Source organism: Arvicola amphibius, chromosome 2 (genome assembly GCF_903992535.2).
Source record: "Arvicola amphibius chromosome 2, mArvAmp1.2, whole genome shotgun sequence".
Lineage (NCBI taxonomy): Eukaryota > Metazoa > Chordata > Mammalia > Rodentia > Cricetidae > Arvicola > Arvicola amphibius.
This window is the reverse complement of record NC_052048.2, coordinates 86,815,005-86,831,878: the sequence shown is the minus strand read 5'-3', so window position 1 is coordinate 86,831,878 and position 16,874 is coordinate 86,815,005. Positions and strand designations below refer to the sequence as shown.

The 16,874-nt window shown below is 42.7% G+C and overlaps 1 long non-coding RNA gene across 4 annotated transcripts; it reads left to right on the top strand.

The window, feature by feature from the left end:
• Positions 1 to 3,868: 3,868 nt before the first annotated feature.
• Positions 3,869 to 9,281, top strand: LOC119807059. Of its 4 annotated transcripts, none has more exons than XR_005284297.1 (5): positions 3,869 to 4,063; positions 5,428 to 5,491; positions 6,767 to 6,880; positions 8,436 to 8,585; positions 9,140 to 9,281. It is a non-coding gene; the product is annotated as an uncharacterized LOC119807059 (long non-coding RNA). The 4 variants fall into 4 exon arrangements; XR_005284296.1 differs by having other exon boundaries at positions 8,436 to 8,718; XR_005284295.1 differs by having other exon boundaries at positions 8,439 to 9,281.
• Positions 9,282 to 16,874: the final 7,593 nt, after the last annotated feature.

The following is a 16,874-nucleotide window of genomic DNA, read 5'->3' as shown; positions in this document are numbered from 1 at the left end:
CTGCACGGGATGTGCAGAAGGTGGTGGACTTAGGAATAGCGCTGATGTCTGCATCTGCCCTATTGCAGCTCACTACATGAGGGCTATCTGCTTTTCCGTAAGCATCAACATTTCTCATATTATATTTTTATGCCTTGGTGGGGTAATAGTTGCAGAAAAGGTATTTTTCCTATTTTAAGTAATAACAAAGATATTTTATCTTCAAAAAGACAGTAATAGATCTGTTTAAACCTTTTCCTCTTGGAAAATAGTGAAGTCATCTATATCAACTGAGAAAATACCAGGAAGATAAGAACTCAAGGCCAAGCCAAATATGTCCCTGGCACACAAAGACATAATTGTTGAGAACTGGTTTGTTGTCTTGTAAAAAATTATGAATTTGAAGAACTGTAAAAGATAAGAAGACATTAACAGACAAATGGATAAGTGCAAATGTGTATGTATACACACACACACACAAAACAATATAATATGGCCATAGGAATGGAATCTTAGTATATGTTGAGTCATGAACTTGAAAACATTGTGCCAAGTGAAATAAGCCAAATGAGTACTTAAGAGTCCTGAGATTAATAGACAGCAGAGTAGAAGTCACTGGGGCCTGGGGCGGGGGAAGGAAAATAAGAAGCTAGTTCTGATGAATGCCGTGTGTCATTTTAGGATTACATAGACACGACAGTGTGCACTGGCGACTTCACAGCACTGTAACCATGCTTCATGTCACTCGACTGCACACTTGAAATGGATGGGGTATGCGGGCAGTGGTGGCACACACCTTTAATCCCAACACTCGGGAGGCAGAGGCAGGTGGATCACTATGAGTTCGAGGCCAGCCTGGTGTACAAGAGCTAGTTCCAGTACAGGCTCCAAAGTTACAGAGAAACCCTGTCTCGAAAAAAAAAAGAAAAAGAAAAGTAGAAAAGAAAAAGAAAAAGAGGGATGAGGTGGTAGATTCCATGCTATGAATATTTATCTCAGTAAAGAGAGAGAAGGATGTTGGAGATATATAATGTAAGAGACATCATTCCCCAGCACTATATACATCGGGTATGGTGGCACACACCAGTAATGCCACCATGCAGGAGGTAGAGCCAAGAGGATCAGGAGTTCAAGGTCATTCTCAGTTACATAGAAAGTTCAAGTCCAACCAGGAATACAAGAGACCAAGTCTCAAAACAAGCAAAAAACAAACAAACAAACAAACAAACAAACGAACAAAAATGCCAAAGAAAAGAAAGTGGGGGGGGGGAATACATGGATTGATTTTCTTTTCTTTTCTTTTCTTTTCTTTCCAAATCTAGGGACTTTTGTCCCCTCATTCAAAAACAGGTTATTGAATGGCCAGGAAGAATAGCAGTAGGCACAATAAAGCCTCTAGCTCAGATAGCTTAGAGTGAACTTAGGCTTAATTACGAATAGATGCCTAGTGACATCTTCTCAGATGCACTTAAATGAAGGAGAGAAAAACCCTAACAAAACTGAAATAATATCAGGGAACACATATTGTGTATTACTAGTGCCATCTTATGAATCCAAAACTATGTAAACACAGCTTTGGTATCTGCCTGAATCTTCCTAACCAGAAAAATGTTTGTATTCTGTGCCTTGAAGCTAGGGTGGAAGCTGAGAGTTGAGCCTGATTGCCCCACTGAGCACAGCTATGGGCAGTAGCAGACTGGGCCATGCATTGGCCTGCACAGAATCCCAGCTGGAAGAGAATGAAAGAGGTAGTAGAAGTGGAGGAAGCATCAGGAGAGCATGCCTGCTCAGCTTATGAAAGCAAAGCAGCCAACAAACACAACATCCCAAGGCACTGGTTAGAGAGAAATGTATAGAATTTTCCTTCTCAGTCTCATAAGTTGCTCTTGTCCATAGGAAACTTGTTTTGTAGGCTGTGATAAATTAATATTGCTGACAGCTATTTGTTTGCTTTCTAGCTGTTTTTGCCATTTATTATATCACCTTTAAATCTAAAACAAAAAGTTGCTGTGTTTATTACAAAGTTCAGGCTTGGAAGTGATACAAGGGCATGGCCTGTGAAAAGTAGAGCAGCTGTGAGGCTCAGTCATCTTTTTATTCTCCCAAGTTCATCGAGGGAACGATAATCATAACCTTATCATTTAAAACATGATAAAAGAAAGTATCCATTAAAAGGTTTTGATATGTGGTAAATTTAAAAATTCAATTTTTTTAGAAATCAGTGCTGTAATTTTTAATTTTTCCTTTCTGAGAAAGTCCAGTATCTTTTTCTTTCTATGTGTGTCAAACTTTTTCTTTTATTTTTGAGATTTTTAGTATAATTGCATCATTTTGACTGTTCTATGGTAGAGTTTTGATGTTCTTCTTCTCTTTGAAGAAGCCTGCACATGAATAAACATCACGAGGCATAAGGTGTGGTCTGTGCCCTGTGGATAATCTAGGGATTTCCAGGACCAAACGATGCAGAAAACACATGGCCATTGGCAGGTCCAGTCTATAACAGCAGCTCCAGAAACCTTCTTGTGGCAGTGACACTCAGCTGTTGTCTCTGTCCTCTGATGCTGAAGACACCAACCATTTAAAATGAGGCCAGTGGGGCTAAAGAACCAAACCTTCGGTTATGCTCCGCTTTTATCTAAATACGCACTTCACACGTGACCAGCAACAGGGAAAGATCCAAGCTGGCGAAAGGTTGGTGGCTGCCTCAGAGTGGCTAGATTTCTTGCATTTCCAGAGCAATGGCTCCCACTCTGTGGAACTCCTTCATTCTTTCTCAGCCTGGCACTGCACAGCACACTTTGATACAAGGAAGAAGTGAAGGAGTAAGGCCTGACTCGAGTGTTTCTGATGCAATCTCAGGCGTGGGTAGCACCTCCCCTGGCCTCCTCCTGGAAAGATGAGGTCCTTCCCATGAATGTTCCTAGTGTAGCATCCTGTCTTTGCTTCCTTCAAGTTCCTTTTGTTCACCTACTCACCACATAGCAGGTGAAACTGGAACTTGGCCTAGAACCAGACTAGTGGATTTACTAAGACTTCTCATTCTGTGTTCAAGAATGTGGATGGCAGGAGAGGAAGGAGTGTGTCTCTCCATCAGGAGGAGTGTGTTCAGACAAACTACACTCCTTTCCCTTCACACTGACTGTGGAATAGCTTCAACTGGCCACTTGAATTTGGCCATGAAGGAAAATCCAAGTCCTCTAATGTCTTATATGACTTGTGTTAATGAAAAGAAAGAAAAAGATATTATTAAAGTCCAGGAGGCAGCATTGTATAAACCAATTTAATGCAGATAAAAACACCATGAGCAATTGTGCTACTCCACTGTTTTTGCCAGTGTGTCAAATGCTCAGTGTTCAGGCAACTACTGAGCCTGAATCAGGAATCTGCAGCAGCCCTCCACTCTTGTCATAGATTGCAGACGCTAGGTGTTGTCCTTGCTCTTCCTCCTAAGCCACAGCACACCACCTGCACCCTTTCTCATTCCTCCTGTCTTCATCAGATACATACTATCTACATACGCAGCACTATCAGGCATAAACAAGTAAGTTTCCGCATACAGCTTGCTCTTAAGAAACATGTATTCTGGTTCAATATCTCATAAAGTTAAATATTAAAAAAAATCTAGCTATGGAATAGCATCATACAAAATAATGTGATGCATGAAACTCGATACACTAAAAGGGAGCACATATAAAAGGAAGGAATGAATGAACATGGTCTTAAATTATGGTGCTGTGGTAATCACAGAAAAGGTAATCATTAATCTGATGAAGATAAGACAGGGCCATGAACTTGTGAACAAATACTTTTCATTTATTACTTGAGTTTGGGAACACCAATCAAATATGAGGGGACACTGTCCCCTACTTGGCACCTGTCACCACTGGATCCATGTGAGTATGCAGATAACTTCCCTCATGTTAGCCTGCAGCACATGGCCTGTGGCAGGTGCTGAACACTTTGGTGTCTATTTTCTGTCTTCTTGGGGGATGACGATCAAAGACACCTGCCTTGGCCCCTCCTCAGAGAGCTGTTCACTCCACAGCCCACGTGACCGTCACGCCACAAACCTATCTTCCCACTGGTGAGAGCTAAAAAGCCAAACTTGCTGTCTTTGTTTTTGTTTAGTCTAGGAAGACTTTTGCGAGTCAGTCATGTTTTATGCTGGTGGTGGGAATATTTTCATTGTGTTTTCTGGCATAAAAAGGGTTCTCTTACATAGATGCAGCTGAGGGATAGCTGGTTGGGGTGGTTGAACAAATCCAAACATCACCCAACCCAATGAGGCATAATTTGCCATCCAAGCCCCATGTTATACTCTGCATAAGACAAATGTTTTAAAAAATAATGTAACTGATGGCCATATATTTAACATTAATATTATATTAATACATTATATTTCCTCTAAAATAGGGAGTATGAGAAAAGAGACCAGATTTTTGCAAGCGTGTGGTTATATAGCACTCCTGATTGTCTTTGGGATTCTTATCCCTACCCCTAGTGGATTTTTCTTCCAAACCAGAACATGACCTAGGTAGGGGTTTTGCTTGTTCTGTTTACTTCAGTATCTGAATGATTTAAAGCCCTGTCAAGTACAGAATACTCAGCAATTATTTGTTGAATAAAGGAATAGATTTCATTCAATAAAGCCAAACAATCATTAGTTGAATCCAAACTGTAAAATTACCTTATCCCCTGCTAGTCTTGAAAAGGATAAATAGCTAACTTGGCCTTCGGAAATTTTCTGAAGAAACAAAATAGAAAAGCAGAGAAAACAGTTCTTTTCATTTTAGAACTTCATTGGCTGATGTACTTTGGGGCAAGCAGCAAGCTCACTCTTGTAGTTTATTAGAGAATGTTTCAAAGCAGATACAACATGCAGAGGTGCTCCTTGGGTTTTCATGGAAGAATGCTCAAAATTGTGTCTCCTCAGCACAGAGCTAAACCAAACTAAAAGATCAAGGGAGGCAGGGTTCTAATAAAATGTTTGCGGAAATGCTATGGCTGCTGAGCCAAAGGAATTAAGCCCAACCTCTTTGGTACCATCAGCTATTTCCCAGGAAAGTCTTAAGCGATGCTGGCCATTCACTGGTGTGTGAGAAGTAAGTCCGTAGCCATATGGCTAGGAAGTGTTGGGATTCTGTTTGTAATATTATTTAGCCATCTCTTTAAATATCCGTGCATGGTATGCTTTTATAGCTATATCTGACATCCCGACGCACATGGTCCCTTCAAGAGTTATGGTTAGTTTGGTTAGTGAATGACTAATTTGGATGAGCAAAAATTCACCAGAATTCTTCTCTCAGATCTTCTTTTCCATCCTTCTTATGAAGTACACTGATCTCTGTGACTTATAAAAAGAAACTCGTTAATGTTGGCTTACTAAAATAAAATTGTCTATGTATTGACTGTCAGCATGACAAACCAATTTCATGGTTTACTTCCTAGATCAAGTCTTGTAGTCTCACAAGGCTGACGTGCACAGAACCCAACGGAAGAAAAAAGAAAAAATGTTGCGTATGGTGCTCACCCTTCTACAGTGACACTAGTAGGCTGTCCCTGGTTTCACTGATGGAGTCTCCATTCTTCTCTGCCCTGTCCCACCCTTTAAGGTGGCTTCTACAGAGTCTACATCCTGAGATCTTTGCTCTTTTGAGCATTGAGGAGAAGTGGAGGGGATCTGGCTTATTTTCTTCATTCTTGTGCTCCATCCTTTCACATTCTGAATACAAAATGCAAGCTGGCCACAATAGTTGGGAAGAATTCCTTTTCTGTAGTTATACTGGATTCCCTCCATACTCTCCCTTCTCCTGGTCCTCAAACTCCAGAGGTAGTAACCCTTCTCTAAGTGACTTACCCTACAGGGTTTCACATCCATACAAACAGTTCTTTAGTTGAGCTTGCTTTTGACTCATTATCTCTTTCCAGGGGCCGGTCCGTTTCCTACTCACCAACCAATCCTCTGTGGATCCCTCTAACCCAAGCTTACCCTGAAAACTCACTGATAATACAGTGCAGTAGAATGAAGAATTAATTTAAAAATCAGGTCTCACTGTTGGTCATGCTCCTTACTACTTGTGTGACCTAGGTGGGTTGTTTCAACTCTGTGCACTTCAGTTTACTCTTTTGTAAGATAGGATCATTAGCTGGAGAGTTAAGAAATGTTCACTCAGGGCTGGAGAGATGGCACAGCAATTAAGAATACTTACCAGTCTTGTAGAGGACCTGTGTCCAGTTCCCAGCACCCACATGGTGGCTCACACCCATTCTTAACTCTAGTTTCAGGGTACCCAATGCCTCTTCTGACTGCAATGGTCTGTCCTGTCCCTTTAAGAGACAAGCCTCACCTACTCCCTTACCTGGCCTGAATCTTCCTTCCACTTCCAGCCTGAGTTCCTTCCTTTTTGTCTCTCTCCTGAAGATGCAGCTTCTGCCCCTCTCACTGTTTCCCTTCTCCCTGTTCCCCTTCTGTTTCTCTTTCTGTTCTTCTCCCTTCTCCCCTTCCCCCTTTCCCTTTCCCCTCCATAACCCACTAAATAAATATCCAACCTCACTCTGCATGCCATGCCTATCTGTCTCTGTCTCTCACCCACCGTGGCTGCAGCTCCTCGTGGGACTGGCTGCCCAACTGAGGTCTCTCACCCAGCATGTGGCTCCCTGCCTGGGATCTGCTTCCCCTCATGGCACATTGCCCACTGCAGCCACTCAGGGAACAGCCCTGTTTTAGCTAAACCATCTGGTGCTCGTGACTTGGCCAAGCTCTCTCCACTTTCTTGCCAACCTGCAGGCAGGCCAGCTGAGGATTCATGGAATCCTGAGCTCAGCAACTGGGTTTGTTCTCAACAGCTCTGCATTTTATCTGCCTGAAGGCTGACCTCTATGCATATCAGGAGCTTTGACGGTGAGTTATTTTCCCCTTTTAGCCCCAAACCACAGCCTTCATGGCTACAGTTGAGCCCTTCACTGACATTCATCTCTGGTTGCTTCCCATAGCTAAAATTGTGACTGGACTAACCAGGGCAGTCCTCCTGGGCACACGCTGTATGGTACATTCGATTTGGGGCCCAGGGTCCCTAGGATTTTTCTTTCTCCTTTTCTTTTTTCTTTTCTTTCTTTCTTTCTTTTCTTTCTTCTTTTCTTTTCTTCCCTTTCTTTCTTTTCTTCTTTTCTTTTCTTTTCTTTTCTTTTCTTTTCTTTTCTTTTCTTTTCTTTTCTTTTCTTTTCTTTTACCACTCATAGGTGGTCCACACTGGGAAAGACCACTCAGAGCGGCCTCTAGCTTCTGGCTCCCGGGTTGCCTGGACCTGAGCCAGTCAGGCTTCAACCCTTGCCCGTAGAGAAGAGACTTTTCCCATAGGCTTTGCAATGTCGCTGTTTCATTAGCACCCTGCTTGTAGAAAGGAGACGTCCTGCGATAGGCCCTGTGGTGTTTTTGCATTTTCAGCTATGGTATAAACCCTCAATCAGCCACCCACTGTGAATGCCCAGCTGGTGTCCCTCCGGCTCCGCCTTTCCTCAAACTATCTCTGTCATGACTGCCACTGGTTCTGCAAAAACCGACAAGATTAGTCAGATACCTGAGGCGCTGTTTTCAATCCCAGCCTTTGCTCCCCGCTGTGGCTTGTGGCACAGCGGCTCAGCAACAGGGCAGATCACGCCTCCAGTTTTCTCTTGTTATTATGTTTAAAACTCCCACAGCTCAAAAAATGTGGCTTCTCCATACAGCACACGACCACCACCATTTTGACTGAGGTCAGGTGACCTTACGGCCATCTTAACTGAGGTCAGTTGAATTCACCAACATCTTAACTGACAGCCAGGTCAGGTAACCATGTCCTGCCAACTTTACTGAGGTATACCCTGTCTGGTCCCCGGTGCTGAATCTATTGTATGTGTGTTTTGTGCAGTGGCATGCCTTTGGTAGGGCCCACCAAGAGCATCTACTTCATCCAACTTCTGTTCACTGTGTGTGTGTCTGTGTGTGTGCGCATACATGTAACTTAAATGTACCTATGCTTGCTGTTCAATGTTATAATTGTCTGCCCATTATATCTCATTCCAAACTAACAAAGCAATAAGTTTCATGTTTTAAATTGGAATGTACTTTTAAGTCTCTTACAAATATATGGTATATTTAATACAACCCTGATTTAAAATATATTAAGCTGTTCTCTACTATTGTCAGTTCTGCCGTTAACCTTCTATTGCAGGCAGTTTTTTCTTCTTTTTGTCTTTTTATGAGTGTAAGTCTTACCTGTTAAGTTGAGAGTCAGTGCATTCAAGCTTAAACCCAGCTCTCCAGGCAGATTCTATAATTTATCTACACCCAGAAAACAGCCCTCAACTGCTCAGAGATCTGGGGAATACAGCATTTAAATGCTTAATTATATAAAAGACTTTTCATAACAATAAAAGGTAGGTTGGCTCCTAGCAGCAGCACTCTTTTTCCTCCAAAGAAGACAGAAGACAAATGGGCAAAAACCAGCATCCATCTGCAATTCATTTCAACTGCCAATTGCTAACCACTGGGAAAAACTGCTTATCATCTAACTGAAGATCTCCAGACAGTGGACAGAATCGCTGGAATTGACAGCCTAGCTGCACAGGTAAAGGGAGGCTTGTCTTCCTACATATTTCTTATCCCACAGCATCTTCTAGAGCCTGGCATGTCCTGTGCTAAACACCAGAAGAAAAATACAACCCTCAGCAACCTGAGGAGTAGCTCTAGGTGCCAACCAAGTAAGTTCTTTGTCATTTCTAAATCAACAACTCAAGTAAAATTTTATCCTTCTCAAAGATCTCTGATGTAGTTTGACAGTTGAGAGGTTTTGTGATTCAATAGGACAGCCTCACCAAACAAATTTCAACAAGTACACGTTATCAAATCTTTCTCATGCTGCCTTCCATAGTCTTAAAAATACTTTTCATTGTGCAAAACCATCTGTCACAATCATTCTGGCACAAATATGCTACTGTTTATACAATGTATATGTCTAAAACTTAAGTTTTCACAAACCCAAAGAATTATTGTGAGTTCCAGGGAGCCGAATTAAAGAATCTACCTTAAGCAGGTCAGATATATCCTTCTCAATTTCCTGGTACTAAAAATTTATTTTCCTAAACTTAACTTTGTCCTCTGTTCTGCCAATACTTTAAACAGGTGTAAGAGACACCAGACATTTCCATACCACAAACACCGGACAGGAGTAAAGAGACCAGCTACTCCAGGATGTGACCAGCACCCAGCTTTCTCTAGTCCCCCAAGACAAAACCCACAAATAAACAGGAAGCAGTCTTGAGAATCTGCCATCCAAATTCCTTTAACCTATTGTGCCTAACCTCCCATCTTTTTATAAAAAAGAGATGGGAATGTAATGGTCTGTCCTGTCCCTTTAAGAGACAAGATCCACCCACTCCCTCCCCATCTGCTGAGGCAAGTGGGTCTTTCCTTTGCTTCCATCCTGAGCTCCTTCCTTTATGTGTCTTTACCAAAGAGGCAGCTTCTGCCTCTCTTTTCTCCCCATTTCTTTCCTCCCTCTTCTATTTTTCTCTCTCCGTCTCTATCTCTCTCTTTCTCTCTTTCTGCTCTTCTTCCTTCTCCCCTTCCCCACTTTTCCTTTCCCTTCCATAACCCACTAAATAAATACCCACTTTCTCTGCCTCTCTTGTGAGGTCTCTGTCTCTCACTTGCCATGCTGCTCCCTGCTCGGGACTGGCTGCCTTCATGGCCCACTGTGGTCTCATGCCTGCTGCCCACTGCATTGGGAATAGAACCACAGAACTGGGAATAGAACCAGGGCTTTACACCTTGAATATTCTAGGCAAGTACTCTGCAGGAAGATCCACCTCTAGCTTATGTTTCTTTTGAACATAGTTCACTGAATCTAGCAAGTGATTAGTATTTATCTGTTTCTATCATAGCATCAAGAGTCATATATTAAATCTATATTAAATTACTTTTGAATTAAGTACTATTTTGTTATACAGCCCCTTGTATAGCCTTCTTCACCTTTCTTTTTATTATTGATTTTTATTGAGCTTTACATTTTCTCTGTTCCCCTCCCTGCCTCTCCCCTCCCTCTTTCAAGCCTCCCCCAAGGTCCCCATGCTCCCAATTTACTCAGGAGATCTTGTCTTCTTATACTTTCTACTTCCCATGTAGATTAGATCTATGTAAGCCTCTCTTGGTTCCGCATTGTTGTCTAAGTTCTCTGGGATTGTGTTTTGTAGGCTGGTTTTCTTTGGTTTATGTTTAAAAACCACCTATGAGTGAGTACATGTGATAATTGTCTTTCTGTGTCTGGGTTACCTCACTCAAAATAATGTTTTCTAGATCCATCCATTTTTCTGCAAAATTCAAGGTGTCATTATTTTTTTTTCTGCTGTGTAGTACTCCATTGTGTAAATGTACCACATTTTTTTGAATCCATTCTTCGATCGAAGGACATTTAGGTTGTTTCCAGGTTCTGGCTATGACAAACAAAGCTTCTATGAACATAGTTGAGCACATGTCCTTGTGACACAATTGAGCATCCTTTGGATATATACCCAAAAGTGGTATTATTGGGTCTTAAGGAAGGTTGTTTCCTAATGTTCTGAGAAATCACCACACTGACATCCAAAGGGGTTGTACCAGGTTGCATTCCCACCAGCAATGCAGAAGTGTTCCTTTTCCCCACAACCTCTCCAGCATAAGTTGTCATCAGTGTTTTTGATCTTGGCCATTCTTGCAGGTGTTAGACAGAATCTCAGAGTTATTTTGATTTGCATTTTTCTGATGACTAAGGATGTTGAACATTTCCTTAAGTGTCTTTCAGCCATTTTAGATTCCTTTGTTGAGAGTTCTCTGTTTAGGTCTGTACTCCATTTTTTTTTATTGGATTATGTGATCCAAATTCTTGAGTTCTTTTAATTAGATAATGTGATCTTTTGGTGACCAGTTTCTTGAGTTCTTTGTATATTTTGAAGATCAGCCCTCTGTCTGATGTGGGATTAGTGAAGATCTTTTCCCATTCTGCAGGCTGTTGTTTCATCTTGTTGACTCTGTCCTTTGCTTTACAGAAGTTTTCAGTTGCAGAAGGTCCCATTTATTGTTTCTCTCAGTGTCTGTGCTGCTGGGGTTCTATTTAGAAATCTTTTTCTTCACCTTTCAACATCATAGAAGATAAATTTAAGGATGTTAAAGGAAAGAAGTAAAAGGAGGTTTGGCTAAAGCAGTCAATTAAGCTGTACATATACTTATTACTCACAAGTTGGGTAATGTATCAAGAGGGACATTGTTACGGGGACACACTCAGATGTGAGCCTGTTCCACCTTGTCTGAAGGTCAGAGAGTGTCAGCTTATTTTTGCTCTTTTAAAGTTGTTGACAACAGGTGTGGGTGTGGCTATAAAGCAAGATAGCCTGACCTAGGGTGTGGTTACTTGATGTTTTGGACATTAAGATGGCCCACTGAGGTGAATCCTCCCCACCCTGGCCAAAGGTCAGAGAATTCAAGCATACTCCTTTGTACCTTCATTTAAAATAGGAGGTTTCACATAGGGAGGGGCTGCCTAGAAGACCCTCGGTCTACAGTGTGTTCACTGTCCAAGACATCAAATGCTTTACTCAGAAAATAATGGCCTGATGTCTCAAGTATTAAAGCAAGTAACTGTTTTGGTTGTCCTTTGTGTCATGTTACAGCAGTCTTTTACCCCCTCCCCCCCTTTGTATTGGGGTATAAAGGCATATGAAAATTAACCATGGGTGAATTAAATACTGAAACAGTGAATTCAGTATTTGCTGAATTACCCTCCCAGTACTACTCTGTTCCTGTGTTTCTTATCTCTGTTCCTCCTACCTAACATTTCGAATCCTCATGCCCCTATCCTGGAACATACCCCCTCATAGTGAGGACCACGGTAGAAGTCACCCCAGAAAGGTGGCTTATGACACATCATAACTTCTACTTGTCTCTTTTCCTGCCACCCAAAGCAGTTAGGTTCCAGTGTCCATGTTTGCCGACTGCTGCCTTCAATCTGCCACTGTGGACTTTAAACCTCTGAAAACAAAGTCCAAATATCCTTTTTCTTTTCTAAGTTGCCTTGGTCATGGTGTTTTATCACAGCAATAGAAAAGTTATTAATACAGATGACACAAGTAAAAAGCCTTCTGTAGAGGCCTTTTGTGGAGTCAATACAGCAGACCCAGTTGACATGTAAAATTAAGGCGTGAAGTGTCCTCTATGCCAAACTACATGATTAAACTAGAGTGAAATCAGGGTGGGTTTTGGGTAGAGTAATTAGTAAAGACCATCCCAGAGGGGTGGTTGTTGTTTACTGTTGAAAGAAATAGAGGTAAGTTATTTAATATTTTCACTTCTCAGTTTATAAATACACACATATTTTAGTCCCTGTTATGAAAATGTGTCTTTGCCAAGGAATAGTGGAACATTCCTGTAATTCCAGGACTCAAGTGGCCAAGACGCAAAAGTTACAAGTTTTAAACTAGCCTGGGTTGTGTATGGGAGAGGGGGCAGGGGAATCTCTATTTTCTTATTATGCTTTAAGAATCAGTGTTGGCTTCAGCTGTTGAAATTATTAACCTGTGTACTAGTGTTCATTGCTTTCTGCGAGCAACAGACTCCCTTTGTTGTGGAGCACAATCTGCTGGACAGGAGGGGACACATTGCCTCTGGTTTTGAAGGATAAGCATTTATAGGAACTTCAGGAAAGTGTGAATTCAATCCTTGCCCTGGGCCAGGCCCTAGCAATCTCATTTACCGATGAAAGACAGCTGCCAAAGACCTGCTTCAGCTTTAGCCAGGGTTCAGGTGCGAAGGAGGATGTATGGAGCCAGAGAGGTAGGCGGATGAGATGGAGATGATCTGCGGGTGAATCTGGACGGTTGCCAGCAATGTTTAAGGTAAAAAAAAAAAAAAAAATACTCCTTTGATACTCTAAAGTTGCGCATAGGATTAAATGGGAGGAAAGGAATTTGTGAGCTGGGGTGTGGCTTGAGATCAGTGGTTGAGGAATCTAGCTTTGGCCTTGACAATAGGCACCTGTCTCTGACCTGTCTCTGTTAATTGCTAGAGAGAAAGACTGTTTCAGCAAACAGGAACTTTCCTCAAGCCACCAAGGGAGTGGAGGCCTTATCCAAATACCTGACCTTGGGAAAAGACTTCTGGGGACAACACTTTATACTACAATTTATGAGTATTTATCATTCCTCAAGGGGATAAGCACTGAGCTGCACCTAACCGTGTCTCTTTGTGTCCTAGTCTTACTCTACGGGACTGGTCCCCTCATCACACTCCGGAAAGGGAAAGTCCCGATGTCCTACTCTTTTCCCATTACACCCTACTATTCTGATTTCTCTACACTTATTAACTGAACTCTTGCCCTTAATCGCCTCAGGCTCTGCATCTGAACTGTAGGCATTTCATACTTGGGGTCAGGTGTGTCTCGTAAATCTCTAACTTTGTTGTTCTTGGTATAATTAGGAGGGCACAATACAAAGGGATTCCTGGTTCTGAGGTAGCAGGGATCTTTTTCTAACAAGTTATTTTGTTTAAAGAGACTGCCATTGTACACATTTCACCAAAGCCCCTCTGCTCCCAATCTCCCAAAGGAAAAGGCATTAATAGTGAGAATCATTAGAAATGGAAGTCAAAATGTGCTGGCGAAGTGTGGTCTGCAATTTCAAAATGCTGGAATTTTGTCAAGCAGCAATGGTAGCCAGGTGGTCCATGCCATTCAGCTCTACACACACCAGCAATCTCTGCCCCAGAAGTCTGTGTTTGAGTTAAGACCACACCACAGCCCCTGGCATCCATATATCCAAAGAGTCTGGAATGTTCGGGTGGAAGCTCTATCCCAAGCTGCCTCCCTTGGGAGTTACCTCAGTCCAGAATCTACCCCTGAGAAAGCCTGCCAAACTATGACCCCTTTCCCAGAGATGCTCAAGACCACTCCCACAGGGTATTTAAACTGGACCTCAAAGAGTAAACAAGTGGTTTTGGGGTCTTCCTGCTCCAGCTCCTCTCTGGGGGGTTGGAAAATCATCCAGGAGAATTGTTGTTATGGTTTAGATAAAATGGTGTGGTTCCCTGAGTGGCAGCAGCCAGCAATGGGCCACGAGGGGCAATGAGTCCCAGGAAGGGAGCCACACAATGGGTGAAAGACAGAGACCTAACCTATTAGGCATGTTATGCAGAGAAAGTTGGTATTTATTTAGTGGGTTATGGTGGGAAAAGGGAAAGAGCAAAAGGGGAGAAGGGAGAAGAGCAGAGAGAGAGAGAGAGAGAGAGAGAGAGAGAGAGAGAGAGAGAGAGAGAGAGAGAGACAGAGACAGAGAGAAAGAGAGACATAGAGAGATAGAGACAGAGAGAGACAGAGAAACAGAGACTGGGGGAGGAGAGGAGAGGAGAGGAGCCATAACAACAGTTAACTCTTAGGGAGAGAGATGGAAAAAAAGGAACTCAGGCTGGAAGCAGAAGGAAGATCTGCTTGGCTCAGAGGAAGGGGAAGGGAGTGGGCAGGGCTTGTCTCTTAAATGGACAGGGCAGACCATTACAATTGGTATCCATTAAATATGGACTTTTAAATTCAGTTTGATTTGGTCTGACTCAGATTATTGCATTGACCAAGAGGCTTATCAGGGTGCAAAAACTTTTTATCTGGAGGTTGCATCAAGGGGCTGTTTTTCTCACCAGGCCAGGGCCACAAGGTGGGAAAATACCCTCCTTTACACCTGTTCTCTGCCAAGCTAACATCATCTTGCTCTGGGTAAGTTCCTATTTCCAAGTCATTGCCTTTAGAAGCCCAGGGCCTCATGTGATTTTCAGATTGCCCTACAAAAGACGTGGTCATGCCAGGCTTCAAACCTGTTACCAGGACATGGACCTGCCTTGTCCTGTGGGATCCCTTTTTTCAGGAGACATTCTATTTGAGGGAATTTCTCACACCCCTCTGTTTTTTTGGACCCAAAGGCTACCACAGTAGATGCATTGCACTAGACTTCAGGTCTGGCATAGACTTGTGAAATGGGCACCTGTAATTTGAAGCCAGATCCCCTAATGCCCTTGTGATGCCTTTTACAAAATATTTTCAAATTGGGATTGTCTGATACCACCTGTCTATAATGACTAATTTCTCTGTGCACTAAGACCTGGTCTCAATATGCCCTTGACAATGGGACATGATGGCTCCAGAGGGAACTATTGAATTTTCCATCCTCTATGACCTTGAAAATTTTTGTCATTGTGGGGATAAGTGGACATAAGTCTTATATATCCACAGTTTCTGGGTACTGCACTCCTACCCCACCCTCAGTAACCAGTGTCTTACAGCACAGGTCTTGGTTCCCAGGGTCATGGCGCCTCCAGATTCCCTTCTCTCTGGGAATTGGGATCCTGAATGTTCTACAATGACCATGCTGCCAGAGACACTGATTCCCCCCCTTCCCCTGAACCCTGGCTACCCAAGCTCCTCCTATGGGACCGCATACTTCACATTTCTCCCCCTAATCCATTCCTTCCCCTCTCCTCCCCTTCTTCCTACTGCTCCTCCTTACCCTTCCATACCACAAACCACCTCTTGGACCCCTTCAACACACTGGTCTAACCCCCCAGAATTCTCCCTGTCTCTTCTCATACCAGGTCTCATCAAACCCCTGCCCTTCTCTGCCCTCTCCAATAAGTAGCAGAAGCTGATGGAATTGTTAGAGTCCAAGTTCCCTTCTCTCTTCAGGACCTCTCACAAATGAAAAAGCAGTTGGATTTCTTCTCTGCTAATCCTTCTGTTTATATAAAGGAGTTTCACTATCTGTCCTAAGCCTATTATTTAACCAGGTATGATCTCTATGTCGTGCAAGCCTCTCTGTATGCTGTGAATATGTTTTACTAGCAATGAATTAATTTAAGATAAAAGAGTCAGGAATATGCCTAAACTATTGGCCAAGCAGTATTTTAATTAAAACAGTTTCTGTGTGATTATTTCAGGTCTGGGAGGCTGGGAACAAACAAGTAGCCTCTGACAAAGGCTGGTGTGCCAACAGGGACTGACTGACTACATCCACATAAAACCTGAAAGAACTTGAAAAGGAATTCTAGAAAGAAAAAGAAAGCAGAGTTTAGCACAGCTTCTTGGTAACCAAATTCTTTTTCAGATGGGCTCTGTTTGCTGGCTGTGAGCAGGGGCACCACAACTCCTTTAAGAGGTTTCCTGACTCAGCTTTAGTTGCAAGACTATGGGGTTGGTTTCTTTAAGAGAAGGCTCCCAGGTCACCAGCACAAATGGCTCTTACTCTTTCGGGAAGTCCGGCTATGGAGCATTTAAATGGATTTGTGAGCAGAGTACTACAAACTGCTTAATGACGACATAGACCCAATGTATCTCTGGAGCTAGGGCAATGTGCATGGCTTATAGAGGCAGTGAACATGCCTCCACCATGTTGGACTAGGCAGAGGCTAAAAGGCAAAGCAGCCTTAGTCCTAGCCATGCCATTTAGCCTTTTAAGAAGTGGTCCTGGTCAGAAAAGGATTACAGATATGCAAACAAAGACAGATTCAGATGAAAAAAAAAAGGCCTCTAAATGGGTCACAATGTATGTAGAATTAAGAGAGAAAAAAATAGATAATTATGAAAAGAAGTAAATGGGCTAGTCCTGGCAGATGCGCTCACCCCAGCTTGGGGCTATGGTGTGTCTTTCCAGGGATGCCCGGAGCAGCAGGCAGTGGCTGTGCCATGTTGGAGCAAACCTGGAGGACTACACCCTCAGAGACACCCAGAGGTGGCTCTAGCGTGTAACGAGTTGATAAAAAAAAAGACCAGCATAGATGTCATATTAAGAAACACGACTTAGCTGGAGGAAACAAGCTCCACCAGGAGCATAAGCCAGGAGCAAATCCAGTC